At 36.0% G+C, this 15914-nt stretch overlaps 1 protein-coding gene across 2 annotated transcripts in view; it reads right to left on the reverse strand.

The window, feature by feature from the left end:
* Positions 1 to 15914, reverse strand: part of Zfand3 (zinc finger AN1-type containing 3) — a 192858-nt gene that overhangs the window by 52065 nt on the left and 124879 nt on the right. The gene's annotated exons all lie outside the window — the stretch shown is intronic.

A 15914-nucleotide genomic window follows, 5' to 3' on the forward strand; every position in this document is an offset into this window, starting at 1 on the left:
GGGCTCCCTAGATGACTACAATTAACTGCAGTAGTTGCATATAATCTATGATGAGGCTTTGTGTTACTGAAAGGAAGGAAGGAAAGATGAAAGAGATCTGGGACCTGTTCTAGTGATCATGGCCCTGCGATCATGGGTTCAGGGATTTGGGAGATCCCCCTATAAGAAGTTTTCCATTAATCCCAACTTCTCTTCTATCAAGGCCATAGGGCAACAACACTTAGTAGGTATAGAAAAAAAGAGGGAAAGTACAGGGACAGCGCCCAAGCCCAGAGTTCAAGCCCCATGACCGACAAAAAAAAAAGGGGTGGGGGATTTTTAAGAGGAAAATTGAGCAAGTGCACTGTTAATTCTAAAACATATTAGAAATGATCCACAGGGAGCTTGTAACCTTATTTGAGAGGCAAAAATATATGTACTTAAGTAAAAAGAAAATACATGTCAGGAATAAATGACTAGACAAAAAAAAAAAAATAAGAGCAAATACCAAAGAATATGGAACTCATGCTTATATGCAGGGGATAGGGATATGGTTCAAGTGGTCTAGCACCTGTCTAGTAAGCTCACGGCCTTGAATTCAATCCTCAGTAGTATTTACAAAAAAAGAAAAGGAAAAAGGAAAAAAGAAGTTCTACAGAATCAAGAAGAACATCTGTCATTGGTTAACCCTATCTGGAAATGGAAGAATTTGAAAATGAGGCAAGAATAAATTGTAAGTTTAAAAAGACCAAAGTTGAATTTTTTTTTTTTTTGCCCTTTACAAATGTTGAGTTCACCAGGAAAAGCTTAATACACTAAAATTCAGAGGTTCGAATGAACAACTGTGACATGAAAAGAGGCAATACAATGAGACAACCTGCCAAATAAAAGCCTAACACATGTAAGAATACTCTAGGCACAGGCTTGTATAGCTCCATAAAATTCTGGAGCTCTACTTCCACTGCAAGGTTTTTGTTTTTAAATTAAGTGTTCTTGTTCTTGAGACACTACGTATTTTTACAGGGGATAAAGTTTTAAGTCCTCTAACTACTTCTACTTGCTAAGTATTCAGTATTCCTGGGTTAAGTGATCTTCAATTAGTTTCTTTAACAAAATTAATAGGAATAGTACAATTGCCAGTAGGTTGGGGGTTCATGGATCAATAAAAGGCTTATATAATTACTTTCTCTTCCGCTACTCTTTGTACTCCCAAGAATCAAGACTCACTGTTATTTGTCCTTTGGCTGTGGCTATATAGGCAGTGTTTAACAGCATTATTTAGTAACAAAAAGTATGATTTAATAGGTGGAATAAAGCAAAACTTCAAGCAACTTCTTCATGAGAGTATAACAAAGAGACATAAAAACAAATACAAGTTGAGTATCCTTAATCCAAAATATGTATAACTAGCACTGTTTGGATTTCTGAGGGATTTTTCTGGGAAATATTTTCATGTACATAATAAGGTAAATCCTAAAACTAAGTAAGAAATTCATCTACATTTTTACATATTCCTTATACACATAGCTTAAAGGTAATTTTATGTAGCATTCTTAGTGTGCCTGTGATTTGAATGTGACATCACATGATTATAGATAGGGAATATTGCTTTGTGGCATTGTGCTGGGGCTCAAAAAATGTTTAATTTTGGGTTAGAGGAATGAGTTAGGTGGTAGACCACCAGCCAATGAACAAGTGACAGCAAGCTTGAGTCCCAGTTTTAGACATACATACATATACATATACATATACATATACATATACATATACATATACATATACATATATATATATACACACACACACATACACACACACACATATATAATTTTTAGATATGGGATTCTCAATCTATACTAGGAAAAACTGCACACATCTTAAATGCACATTCTTAGAGATTTTAGTGTGTGCCTATATATATAAAGCATAATGATCATCAGGTTAAAATACTAGAAAACTTTCTAGAAAAATTTGAGATTATTTTTAAAATATAAACTTCTAAGTCCTGAATCTGAACATTTTGATGCAATAGGTTAAGAAGGGCATGGAGGAAATTAATGTACTTTTTTTATAGGGGAAGAGAGCCTAAGCACTGTCCCTTAGCATTTTTGCTCAATGCTAGTGCTCTATCACTTGATCCACAGAGCCACTTCCAGTTTTGTGGTGGTTAATTGGAGATTAAAACTCATGGACTTTCCTGCCTGGGCTAGCTCTGAACAGTGATCCTCAAACCTCAGCCTTCTGGTTAGGAATATAGGCATGACCACTGAAGCCTGGGTTAATGTGCATTTTTAAACAAGCTGAACACACTGTAATACTAACAGTTCAGTTTCTATATTTGATAATGTTTTCTATTTTTTTAAGAGTTTCTTTTGATGCTGCTGGGGCTTGAACTCAAGCCCTCACATTTGCTGAAGTATCTTGCTCATGGCTGGCACTCTACCACTTGAGCCATATCACCAGTTGAGCTTTTGCTGTTATTTTGAAAACAAGAATATCATAGACTTTTTCTCCTGAGTTAGCTTCAAAATACAATCCTCCAAGACTTAGCGTCCTGAGTAGCTAGGATCCTCAATGTGAGCCACCGATGCCCAGTTGATCATTTTAAGCCCTAGTTTAGAATCTAGCCAGTATCACTAGGATATTACAAACACAGTAAGCTATAGAGAGCACAAAATTCAATGAGAGCATAACTACCAGAATACTTTTAAAAATATATTTTTATTGTAAAGATACTGTACAGAGGGGTTAGTTATATGAGCAAGGTAATGAGTCCATTTCCTATCAAGCATTGTTACCCCAGAATACTTTTTTTTAAGACATAAAAGAATTCATCTAGTAATTATGAGAAGGGAGGAAATCATCAAATCAAACCCCTAAAGAAATTTGGCTGTGACTTATGAATTAATATTGTTTATTAATGTTCTAGGTAATTATCAACTAAGAGAATGTTTAATTTATCTGAAGGTTGAGAATTTATCCTTCAAATTTTTCTAATTGATGAATTTCTGTAGGTTTTAGCAAACACAAAATAACTTTATAGCTACCACGCATATCTCAACATGTATCATTATGAAAGTGTTCCCCCGAGACCTTGTTAAACTAACAACTCCATCCAATGTATTCACCACATTAAAATACAAACAGAACTTACAGTTGAGCCCAGACAAATGGACAGCAAGAATAACTGGCAGTGATAATATATACAAGCTTTGATAATTGGGCAATATTATAACAGAGATCCTGGAATTAAGTTTGGTCTGGCAGACTCTAGGAAACACTAAAATCTGAAGCAGAAGCATATGAGTACACACATACACTACACTAATTGTATTATCACCCAGACTCCCATGCTCTAGAATAAAAGGACCACTGGAGATGACATCAACTAGCCTTACATAATTAATTTCAAATCAATTCTGCCAAAATGAATGCAGGAAATTATAGGCACTCAGGGTAAATTGTTTTTGGCTTCTGTCAACCAAAAGAAATTGGGACACAGGCCTGGGTGGTTATAGTAAACAAAGTAGTGTTTACAGCAGATGGTAAAGGTCAAAGTGAGGGTATCTACTCCATTGAAAAATCAAGACTTGGCTTTTCCTTTGTGGACTTTCTAATGCAGAGAATTACAAAGTCTCTGCAAACTCTTCTCCCATTTTTGACCAAGCAAAGAGTGGAAGAGAGCTAATAATAAAGAGCAAAAAGTAAGATTTTTCAAGGTTTTGGGTTGGGAAGGAGGGATGAAAAAGAGAGTATGTATAGTGGGACTGAAGTTGGAAGAATAAATGTATTTTTAAGAATGAAGCAATTTAAACTACGTATCTTTGTCATCCAAAAAGGTCCAATCTGTGATCTCAAAGGCACTTACTTTGAGGCTCAGACTCACAAGTCCCAAAACCTAGATTCTAGGAGAGACCAGAATTAATCCTACTTACTAGTTTTGAGGATGCTGTTAAAAATAGAGGGAAAGCTCACTGGGGTCAAGCACAGAGTTTATCACTGCTCTAGGAAAGAGTTTTGCTTATATAATCCTCAGAATGTTTTTATTCACAAGTAGCTTTTTTTTTTTTTTTTTTTTTTGGCATTCACCACATTCATAGAGTAGTCACCATGGCATGAAATATAGTTTGGGCAAAGTTGCCACAAAACAGAGTCAGAAACTAGCAGAACTGTATTTTAAAATGTAAGTGTTTGATGGTACATCAAAACACTACTCAGTACCTCATACTTGCTAGGCACATGCTCTACCAATGCAGTTAACCCTCCTTTATTGTGCTCGTTACTTTTGAGGTAAAAGATTTGCTTCCTGCAAAGGTGAGTGTTTTAGCCACGATCTACCTATTTTAGGCTTCATGTCATAGCAATGGCAAGTTCATGCCACTGTGTCAACCTTCGTTGTGAAATGGATGACTCAGTCCAGCCTGGTCTACAACTGTAATCTCCATTTTAGCATTTCAGTGTTTAGATTATAGATGTGAGCCAGTAGGACCTGGCTTGTTTTGGGCTTCTAAATGTTAAAAATCATGACATTCTGTGTAAGATAGACTCTTGAAATTCTGAAGTAGCTATCAAGATTACTAAATGTAGGTCAGGCATCTGGGTGCATGCCTATAAGTCCTAGCACTAGGGAAGCTGAGGTAGGAGGTTTTTTTAGTTTGAGCCCAACCTGGGTACAAACTGAAACCCTGAAAAACAATCTACTTTTGGTCATCATGCATATTCTTTTAAGTCTTCTCATCATCTGAAGATATTTAATAACACACTAACATTTGCATTTGATATTATATTCGTAAGGTATTTTTCTAAAATGATCAGTTTCAACAATTTAGTTTGGAACCTGCAAAGCAACAATGCCTGTGGGCAACCTAAAGTTCTGTAACCAGACAGCCTGAGTATTGTGTTTTCTTCTAAGGCTGTGTCTATTATTGTATTAAAAGTGTCACACGTACATGTAAAGAGGCATTATAAATCACATTTACAATTTTACATGAAAATCATTAAGTGTTATTTTTCACCTGTAGTCCAACAACCAGAAACTTCTACAGAAGATATTCCTTGGGAAAATGTACTGATTTCAACCCTATAAAGCTGAAGATATGGGTCAAATTTGCATATTCACTGTAACCTACAATACAATTCTTTTTAAAATATCAATACTCACTATTTCAAAGTGAAGTGGCAGAATTCTTAAAATCTTCAGCCTCCTAAAGTGTTACTGAGCAAGTCCAAAACAAAAACAACAACAACACAAAAGAAACCCTGAGTTCAAACACCCTGTAGCAGTCAATCCCATAGGCTCACCATAAGAATATGACTCAGAGTAATTAGAGAATACTAGTTTGGAGGATAGCTGCACTTATGCAACCAATACTCTTAGGCTCTCAAAGTCCAAGGCTGAGTAAATACAGAAAAACTATATTTCTCCTTTACCTTGAAATTTAGATCAATAATCTACTCTGAAAGGTTTGTATTGAAACAGCTTTGATGATTGGTTATTTCTGGCTCCTGGTTCCACTATCCTTCATTGACCATAGTTAAACCATGTGCTGAAACACATCAATTAGGAAAAATGGACTATCAAAGACTCAGTCAGCTAAAGACTGACAGAAGCTCAATAATCAAATATTCTCAGCCCATCTGAGGTAACTGTGAAACATTAATACACAAAAATAGCCATTCCTTTAGCAGATTTATAACGCTTCCATTTTCTTGCTTAATTAACATGACATTTACATAACAGTGTCTAATTAATTTCCAAGGAAAAGCACTGTGGGCTAATTAAAAATGTATCATCCTTTTTAACCAGCTTGTTGATTTCACTCTATCTATAATCCATACACTGTTTACCTCTGTAGCATTTCACTTTTCCAGGTTCATAGTCCTAAAGGTGACTTCAGACTGATTTAAGAGTTGCAATTCTCTCTTCTACATATTGAGTCTGTCGAATAGGTTCTCAAAATAGAAAAGGGGGGGGGGGATTTTATACAATAGCTATAAACTCTACTGTCTCCTAAAGTGGCCAAGTTAAGAATATAAAATTGTCGTGTAAAAATATTCAAATAATCTGCATTTCTTGAGTAAAACAGCTCTTCTCTAAAAGTCTGAAACATGAGTGGAAATTTAAAATAGGACAAAGTTGACAGCAATAAATAAATGTGAGGAACACAGAATGTACAAGAAGCCATCTCTTCAGAAAAGAAACCCTAAACCTCACCCCTAAACCTGCATCTCATGAATTGTTTTAATTAGAAAGGATAAACCTCATCTGTCTACATAATTGAGTTTGAAAAGCTCCATTGATTAAAAACAAGGCTACATAAAGATATGTGTGGGAAATCTAAGTTTATAGGAAATCAGCACAGATAATAGCCCTCCCATTTCTCCAATTGCAGCTTGCAAATTAAACCATTTATAAGGCTTGTTACAGAACTTAAGTGTTCCATCTCCCAATTAGAAGTTATAATCCTAACTTATTGCATGATCTCTCATACCATTTAGATCTAAATTAGGAGTTTATAAGGATGGGATTTTCAAAGTGGGTCAGAAATTGCTATTGGTAGACTATCTGTTTTGCTCATAAAGAGCTTCTCAATGAAACTTCAGACTCCCTATTAATTACAGTGTTCAGGATACCTTCAATACTATGGAGTGTATGGGTACATGTGTAATCACCAGCCTATCTGCTCAATATTCATAAAAACTCTCCCATGCGCCCAGCAAATCTAAGTCAAGAGGACTTCCCATGTGCCCAATACTCTGGATTCATCAAAGAGGAGACATGACATCCCTATGCAGACCAGAACTGGAGGAAGGGAGGCTCTCTCTGCCCAACAATAGCATTAATGGAAGGAACCTCAAGGGTGGTGGCAGTCTTTCCTTAGTAATCTAATATATTAAGTGTTCAAAAAATGTTTTTCACCATTGAATTAAAATGATCTAAGCAAAACCGAATACTGATTATACCAAGTTTGTTCACAAGGGAAATGAAATAAAAATAAGTAATTTTCATATGCACATGCTGACCTGGCTAAGAGATTCACAGTTATTTTTGTTTTGTTTTGTTTGTCTCAGAACAATCTTTATACAGTCTATGGCCATACCACCCTGAGTATGACAATCTTGTCTGATCTCAGGCCTGGTTAGTACTTGGATAGGAGAGACCACTTGGGAATACCAGGTGCTGTAGGCTTTTTTTTTTTAAGTTAATCTTTATACATTTAAAAGTGAGTACAGTAAAACACACACACTTGTTTATGTTGGTTATATTTGTTAGTATTTACCAATCCAAAATTTTAAATGACAAAAATTCTTAATGGCTTTTATCAGTTAAAAATGAGAAATAACATTTAAAAATCCTTTCACTTAATGGCAGCTATATGTATAAAGATACAGATGATGGCTGCCTTAAATTTGACAGCCAATCCTGGCTTGGATCGGATTTCAATCTTAAACACAAACAGTATTTGACTATTCAAAAAAATGTTTCCATCCAATTGAAAGCTACTTTTTATATCTAAAATGTATTAAATTTCCTTGAAGGTGTTAAAAAAATTTGTAATCACATTTCAACATAAACATATATTCTTTCATGAAACGTACTTTAAAGGCCCCAGACTGACCTGGCTTAAAGATATTTGAATTTTGCATCTGCATATGCAATCCATCTGTTGCGATTGTTTATATGAAGCATAGTGAAGGAAATCCATGTTAGACAGATTAATCACTGGAAGAGGAGAAGATTCCATGGATCCTGAGGGGGATGTTGAGGCGCTCAGACCACACTGAGAACCACTGGCACAGAATACAACAGTGAACCTAAAGGTTAATGTATTTCCCAATTTCCTTATACCCTTACATTCCAATTGGCTTATTCTAATCTTACAGAAACTAATGTACTCTGTGTAAACAACAGCAAAAGATTTTCCTATTTTAAAAGAATATTAAAAAGTATCTAAAGGCAGGTAATAGTAGAATAAACTCTACAGTCATATTTTTGAACCAGGACATTTTACTTTTCATGTTTATAAAGGAAATGTATGTTATAGAACTCTGGATTCTGTATAAACCAATTTGTTTACCATCAGTCTTTCAGATGTGCCAAAGTGACAATGCACAACGATTAACAGTAAAATTCCACATATCGACATCTTGGGATCAAACATAGAACCCCTTTTTGAGGAGGTTAAAATGTCACCTGGCTAATAACATCAGTTCTAATTTTAGACATTGTTTTGTTTTCCTCGTGACAAAACATGTTTAATATGGATATGAAATCAGGGGCTGTCACCTCTCTAATTTCAGCTTCAGTTTTGACTATTTACAGACTTATCCAAGGCTCAACTCAGATTTCAACATTTGCATTTTACCATCAACACAAGTATGACTCTCATAACATTAATGAAGACACCACTTGGCATCTGGAAAGATTTTTTTTTAAGCATAGTTAAGGTAACAAGAACATTCTCATAAATTCTGGTATGCACTTGGAACTAAAAGAAGGCTACAACGCCTTCCTCACAAAGGGAAGAGAACATGAAAAAGGGAGAAGTGTCAAGTACCTATGTACATGTATGAAACAGAACAATGAAACCATTTTGGGCTGGGAGAGGAGAGAAGAAGAATGGTGGAGGGGATGACACTGATCAAGACCCTGCATGCGTAAGTGGACATGTTAAAACGAACCCCCTTGGTTTAACAAAGTGATGCTAATTTTTTTTAAAGCAAAGTGATCTATACATGTTCTTTCTTCTTCTTTAGAAAAAAACATATTAATTCAGGATTATGAGTACTATCTGATAGGGGAGCCCTTTTCTGCTTCTTTGCTCAACCATTCCCTTCCACCTGCAGCTGTACCTCTACTGCCAGTAGGCACATGACATTAAATGAAAGGTACCAAAGTCCAATTTTTGTTTTGTCAACAGTAGTGAATACTGTCAGATCTTACTAGTTAATAAGATCACTCTTTGCAACTGGTGGTTGAAAATGTCACATAGTCTGAATTATGTAATAAAGGGGTTATATGAGTATTTTAGAATTTTAAAAATTCTTCACCAAAGTGACATCCCATTGTTTTTGCTAAATCTAAAGAATTGTGTTTGTTGCAGATTAAAAAGTAAATGCATCTCTGTGATGAAATAACAGAGGAAATGAATATAAAATGTAGTTGCATAGTCAATTTTTGGTACTGGCACCTCTGACTTTTCATACAACTTCAAACACAAAATATATTCATGTAAGGATAAAATGACTACCACATTCAAATGGATGTCTCTATTATAATATGATCCTTCAGTCAAACATTGTGTCATAAATAAGCTTAAATTTAGTTTAAAATAAGTAGTGTCATCCATTACAAAATCTGTTCCTGTGCAAAATGAAAGCAATATGACAACTACAGAAGGCTAAAACTGGGTGAAGTGTGGTTGTTTTCCATGACCTTTACTTTCACAGAGCAGTTTAATTTAATAAGAACTTTTTACAATCTGTATTTGCAAAGAGAGAGGGCATGACAATGTTGTTCAAAACCTAGTCTGAATATCAATAACTATCTCTTACAGGTATCTGAGGAAATTTTTATGAAAAATTAACCTCAAATTTTCAGACTATGGGATCCTGAAAAATGAGTATTGTAAGTTTGCTAATCTTCTCACTTGGAAAGACAGTGAAGACAGACAGACACTAACTCCCATTATTCCAAAAGTCTTAGATGAACTGTTACCACACAATACACAAATTTCGACACATATACAGAACTGAAAGCAAAGTAACATACTAGAAAAAAATATACTGGCACTGTATGTAATAAAGAGTTATAGTCTAGAATATACAAGAGTTCCTATAAATCTGTAAGAAACAAATAAATATGCAAATAAACAAATACGCAAATCACTTGAAGAATTACCTACTATACATGAAATGGTACTAATTTCACAATCAGAAGATGCTAGGAAAATGAGCTATTCTTGGCCCAAGCTGCAGGGTTAGGGAGGCAGGGAAGGATTAGCTAATGCTGGTGACGATACATATACTTTATTTAGGCTAGAAAGGGATGCCAAGTCAATTTGGAGCATATATATTAAAATTTAAATGCACACATTCCTCTTCCAGGTATTTATCATGGAAAATGGCAATGAACTGTTTTTTATATTAGCTGTGTACAGAAAGTTAACTCGACAATAGTTTGCAATAGTACAATTCCAGAAAAGACTCCAGAGGAAAAGGTGAATTATTATAGCAATCACATGATGCAGCAGTTTAAAAGGCCATTAGACAGATCTTTATCACTAACATAGAAAGCTTTCTAAAATGTAGTAAGAAGCAAGTTATAAAGCAAAATGAGTAGTATATTCTCACTTATATAAACAAAACCTTACATGTCTGTCTGTCTGTATATATGTAATATATAAACAAATATACAACTATGTAAAAAAGAAAATATAAACAAAATAAACATGGTTATTTCTGGGAAGTGGGAATTTGGTAGCAAAAGAGTAGGAGTGTTAAAAATGTTAAAAGGTATGAGGTGTTATATAAACTTAAAACTTGTAATTCAAACAAACCAGACTGGAGTCATGCTTTACTTGCAAACTTAAAAGGGAGAAATGTCAGCAAAGGAGTAACTTTTGGTTTTGCTTTATTTGGTTCTTACTTTGACCAAGTTAAAGGTCTTATGTGTCTGGACAATGTCCTACACCCAGATAATGTAATAAAACAGAAATAACTTCTATAAGAAAATACTGTCAGCTTTTTAAAGATACTCTCTGCATTTTGATAAGGATTAACTTAATGGTCCCATACACTGATTCCTGGTATACAACAGCCACTCAATTGGATGCAGAACAGAACAGTATATTACCAAACTGTACTACAAAGTATCAATCTTTTTGGAACAGGGCCCTAATAAAAGCCACATATGCTTTACAGAAGCAGCTTCAGGATTAATAAATAAATGCAGTAGGAAAAAAAAACCCTTTAAATTAAAATCAAAGGAGACATTTAAAGTTTGAGCATTTTTCATTATGGGAAAGAATCTTCCACTTTGAGACTATTATATATCAGAAATGCTCCATCTGTTGTATAATTATCTCTGATAAATTGTCTGATGCTTTGAGCTTCATTAGAGAGAAGGGAGAGAAAGGCACACAGAAAGAACTGTAAATAAATCTCTCTTCCATATTTCACTTAAAACCAGCCCAACAGGAAGTAATAAAATATTTTAATAGGTAATATTTTCCAACTGCTTTGCTAAAGAAGCCAGACTGTTCTGCCCAATATCTGTCCTCCTAAAGTCTGAAAAAGAGAAAACTGGCTTTATTTAGAGATTATTATAAATCTAACTGGTAAAAACAAACAAAGTTTAGCCTCTTGGTGGCAGTGACAGAATATTTCAGAGATCAGATAAGGCCTTGTTAGATGCAGAGGTACTCTACCAAAAACATCTGTTTAAAAGGCACTATCAACCAGGTACGGTTACACATGCCTGTAATCCTACTACTCAGAAAAATGAGGCACAAGGCTCATTTATTTCAAGCCAGCCTGAACTACATAATGAAATTAACTTTTCCTTCTTTCCTTCCTTCCCTCCTTCCTTCCTTCCTTCCTTCCTTCCTTCCTTCCTTCCTTCCTTCCTTCCTTCCTTCCTTCCTTCCTTCCTTCCCTCCCTCCCTCCTTCTTTTCTTCCCCCCCAAGGGGAATCAAGGATATCATCAGAAACCAGTTTCAAAAAAAAGCAATGAAAATCTGTTCCACTAAATAAATTTAACCATGATATAAAAAAAGTTCTCAAAATTTCACTGTTGGAAAAAAATGAGTGTCATATTTAAGAAAACTCTAGTTAGGCCTTGAAAATGCCCACAAAGATCTCCACTAACATTCTGGTGTTTGTGTGTATTTTTGTGTGTATTTGTGTGTGTGTGTGGGTGTGTGTGTTTTCTTATGATTACAATAAAAGTATCTTCTGGATGGATGTCATAGAGAAGATCTGGGAAAACACCATATAGACATATAGACATTCATGCAAAGACTCAACTCTGAGTTGTGACTGTCCCTAGCCTTGTTGTGTAACTCACAGTGTGTCATCAACCTTTTTCTCCTATGTAGGCAGGAAGGAGAACATCTTTCCTATGTTCTGTACCATATTAGGATGAGCCCAGAAACATAGAAGACCCTAGCTCTCAGTGTTAGTGTTCAATCCATAGTTACTTGGCCTCGTGCACAGCTGCAGAATGTCACAGTGCTGGAAGCCTGTGCTGGAGAAGTTCATCTGTTTCACTGTAGACAAGCAGACAAAAGGACAAGGAGGATCCAGGGACAGGAGGCCCCCAAGGACCAGACAAGTGCAGAGGGAGACTTAAGCATTCAATACCTGAGTCTGTTTCAAACTACAACAGAACAATGTATGCCAATAAAACTTTACTCATTTCCACACTTTACAACATTCTGTTCATTTGATTTCTTTGATCATTTGAGAGTGTAAAAGCCATGCCTTATTTGTGCATGGTACAAAACCTAATGATGAACTCCCCTGACTGGTGATGAAGTTTATCAATCCTATTGTAAACTATGGTTTTACATAAGTGCTAGTTGCTGTTTTAATATTTTAGTTTTTCTGTGGATCCTAGCATTTGAACTCTGGGCCTGCGCACTGTCTCTGAGTTTTTGTACTAAAGGTTGGTACTTTACCACACCTCCACTTCTGGCTTTTCTTGGTGGTTAACTGGAGATAAGAGTCTCATGGACTTTCATGCGCAACCCTCAGCTCTCAGCCTCCTGAGTAGCTAGGATTACAGGGGTGAGCCACCAGTGCCCAGTCTGCTTAATGTACTTTTGGGGGGGGGGCGGTCGTGGGGCCTGAACTCTGGGCCTGGGCGCTGTCCCTCGGCACTTCAGCTCAAGGCTAGCACTCTACCACTTGAGCCACAGCGCCACTTCCGGCTTTTTTCTTTTTGCTTATGTGGTGCTGAGGAATCGAACACAGGGCCTCATGCATGCAAGGCAAGCGCGCTACCACTGAGCCACCTTCCCAGCCCCTTAATGTACTTTTAAGGCAATAGATCAATCAACATTTAAAGGCAACATTGTTAGCAAAATGGATGAATAGCTGTCTATTGCTTGGTCCCCCCCCCCCATATACACATAAACTACCAACAATGCATCAACTACATTCCAACCAGAATGAATCAGGAAATATACTAGAGGTTTAAAGCATAAACAATTCTGGTGAATGCAAAAACCCAGGACAGTACAACAGACATGTGGGTAAGGCAGCCTGCTTTTTCTATACTGTCTTCCCTTCCCCTCAAAGACAAACTTTTCACAAGGAAAAGACAAACTGGAGAACTCTAATAATCCCCACTCTGCTGGTGTCTGCCGTCTACAAAAGACACTATAACCATCAAAAGCACTAGTATAGTTTTTACACAGTTGTAATGTCCCAGAAGAAGAGCCCACAGTATACACTGCCCATCCCTGTAACTCAAGCTGCTACTTTGTGTTCCATCTTGAAAGGGAACCCACTGCTGTAGTGCATGCACCCTCCCCTGAGTGCTAGCAGCCACACATACCTCTAGTCTTGAACTCTACGATTGCTACACCACATTCACATGTCTCACTGCAGAATTTGAACACTAGCTACTCAGACCCTAAGCCAAGAAGAAAGGCCAAGACCTTGAGTTTTCAATCTATGTTGGTGTCTCAAGATTTAGACAAAAGGTGAATTGTACACAGAGTGAAACTAATACGCAGCTAGTGGCCTGACAAGTCCTATGTGTGGATGGCCCTTCTGACAGCCAGCCAGGTGTTAAGTACACAGTGTAGGGAGCAATACTAACACACATCTAAGCCTGGCAGCAATTCCACTCCATCAGAGAGCATCCTATACAACCAATGAGAGCACATGCCAGATGGTATCTGGCCACCAAAAAAATCAGCAACAACAAACACTCTATTATCCATGACAGGAAAGAGTAGGACTAGGACACTAACTCAAACTCAACTGGGTGCCTAGAATGCACTTAATCCCCAGCACTGGGAGGAAAGAAGAAAAGGAAGGAAAGAAGAAAAGGAAGGAAGTGGGGAAGGGAGGGGGGAGGGAGGGTGACTGCTGTAACTAGATTCATAGATATTAATGTAGGGCACTAACAAATATGACAAACAAGAAAGCATGACAGACACCCCCCAAGGAATACAATAATCCTCTAATACAAACACCAAGGGAAATAAAATTTACCAAATACCATGAATATAATTAATACAATTACCCCAATTGAAAGGCAGAGACTAGATGACCAATTTTTTTTTTTAAGATTCAACTGTATGTTACCTACACAGGAAACTCACTTAACAGTTAAGATAAATATAGACCAGATATCTAATTTCTAATATAGGGCACAAACAAATGTGACAAACAAGAAAGTATAACTATCCATCCCTGGATAAACGGATAATAAAATGTGATATAAGCACACAATGGGATATTATTTACTCATATAACAAATGAAGCCCTTACTTGCAGCAATATAGATGAACTTGGAGAATATTATATCAAGTTAACTGTCAAGCTCAGAAAGACAATATGTGTCCTATGAAAGTGTTTATAAAACCGATGTGGAAGAAATAACTGTATTGTCAAAGCCCATAGAACTCAAACTTTATAGACCATGATAGACAATTTGCCCCATGAAGGTTAGAAAGTGTTTGTGACTTTAATTATTATTATCCCACAATATTGTGAAATTATGTAATCACTTAATCACAATAAAAAATTTGCAAAAGAAAGAAATAAAAAATAAAAAATTAATAAAATAAAAAATTTTAAAAAATATTTATAAAAACTTTTTTAAAATGTTGATTTCATACAAGGGTAGAACAGTGGTAACCAGAGGCTAAGAAGGCAGAACGAGGAGAGGATAGTTAATAGTACAGAGGTCCAGTTAAATAGGACAAATAAATTCTACTCTTCTGCAGCACAGGAGGGTAACTGTTGTTTACAACTAGTACCTTCCATCTATCTTCAGTATCATTTCCTTAAATAAGCAATGCCTTCCTTCTAAAACAGTTTTTGGTATATAAGAAGAATGAACACAACTACAGGGCACACAACTAAGTATCAGGGTTTTAAAACTTTGGCATTATTGACATGTCAAGCAATGTAGGGTGTTTACTAGGATCCTTGGCTTCCAGACATTACTAAATGCTTTGGGAAAAGAAGAAGAGTCTATTCCTGCTTGACAACCTCTGATATAATGTTGCAAATTTAATTCCCCCTGCTAAATAGTAAATTCTTTGACAAACTATGAGCATCTTTATTTTATACTTTCATTATAACTGAATAGGATAGTGTATGAAAAATTTAGATAACTATTTTGTTCTTTGCTACCCTTTCCAAAATTAGTAGACAGACTATTTTAGCATATTATATTTCTAGATATTCATTAACCTTGAAACACTAAATTCCAACCTTACTAGGTAAAGCTTTTTTTTTTTCAGTCATGGGTGTGGGTGCTGCCCCTGAGTTCTTTTGTTCAAGGCTACTACTTTGAACCACAGTGTCACTTCCAGTTTTCTGGCAGTTAATTGGAGATAAGTGTCTCACAGACTTTCCTGACCTGGATGTCTCTGAACTTGATCCCCAGATCTCAGCCTCCTCAGTATCTAGGATTACAGGTGCCAGCCACCAGTGCCCAGATTAAGTAAAGCTTTTAAGAGGCAAAAATGACTACCATAGTACTCCTATAGTTTTCAACAAATAATGTTATAGTTGTAATCCCAGAAGAGACAGTTCTAGCATTATAAAGGTTAAGTAAAAATGAACTTACACATCACATCACATACATTATCACTAAAGACTTACAAGAATGACAGAAACAATTTTCTAGTCTCTATAAATAGCCTATGTCCAATGAAATACATATTTTCTAAATTGAGTGATGTCAAGA

Source organism: Dipodomys merriami, unplaced genomic scaffold (assembly GCF_024711535.1).
Source record: "Dipodomys merriami isolate MVZ:Mamm:240054 unplaced genomic scaffold, mDipMer1.0.p SCAF_16, whole genome shotgun sequence".
In the NCBI taxonomy this organism is placed as follows: domain Eukaryota; kingdom Metazoa; phylum Chordata; class Mammalia; order Rodentia; family Heteromyidae; genus Dipodomys; species Dipodomys merriami.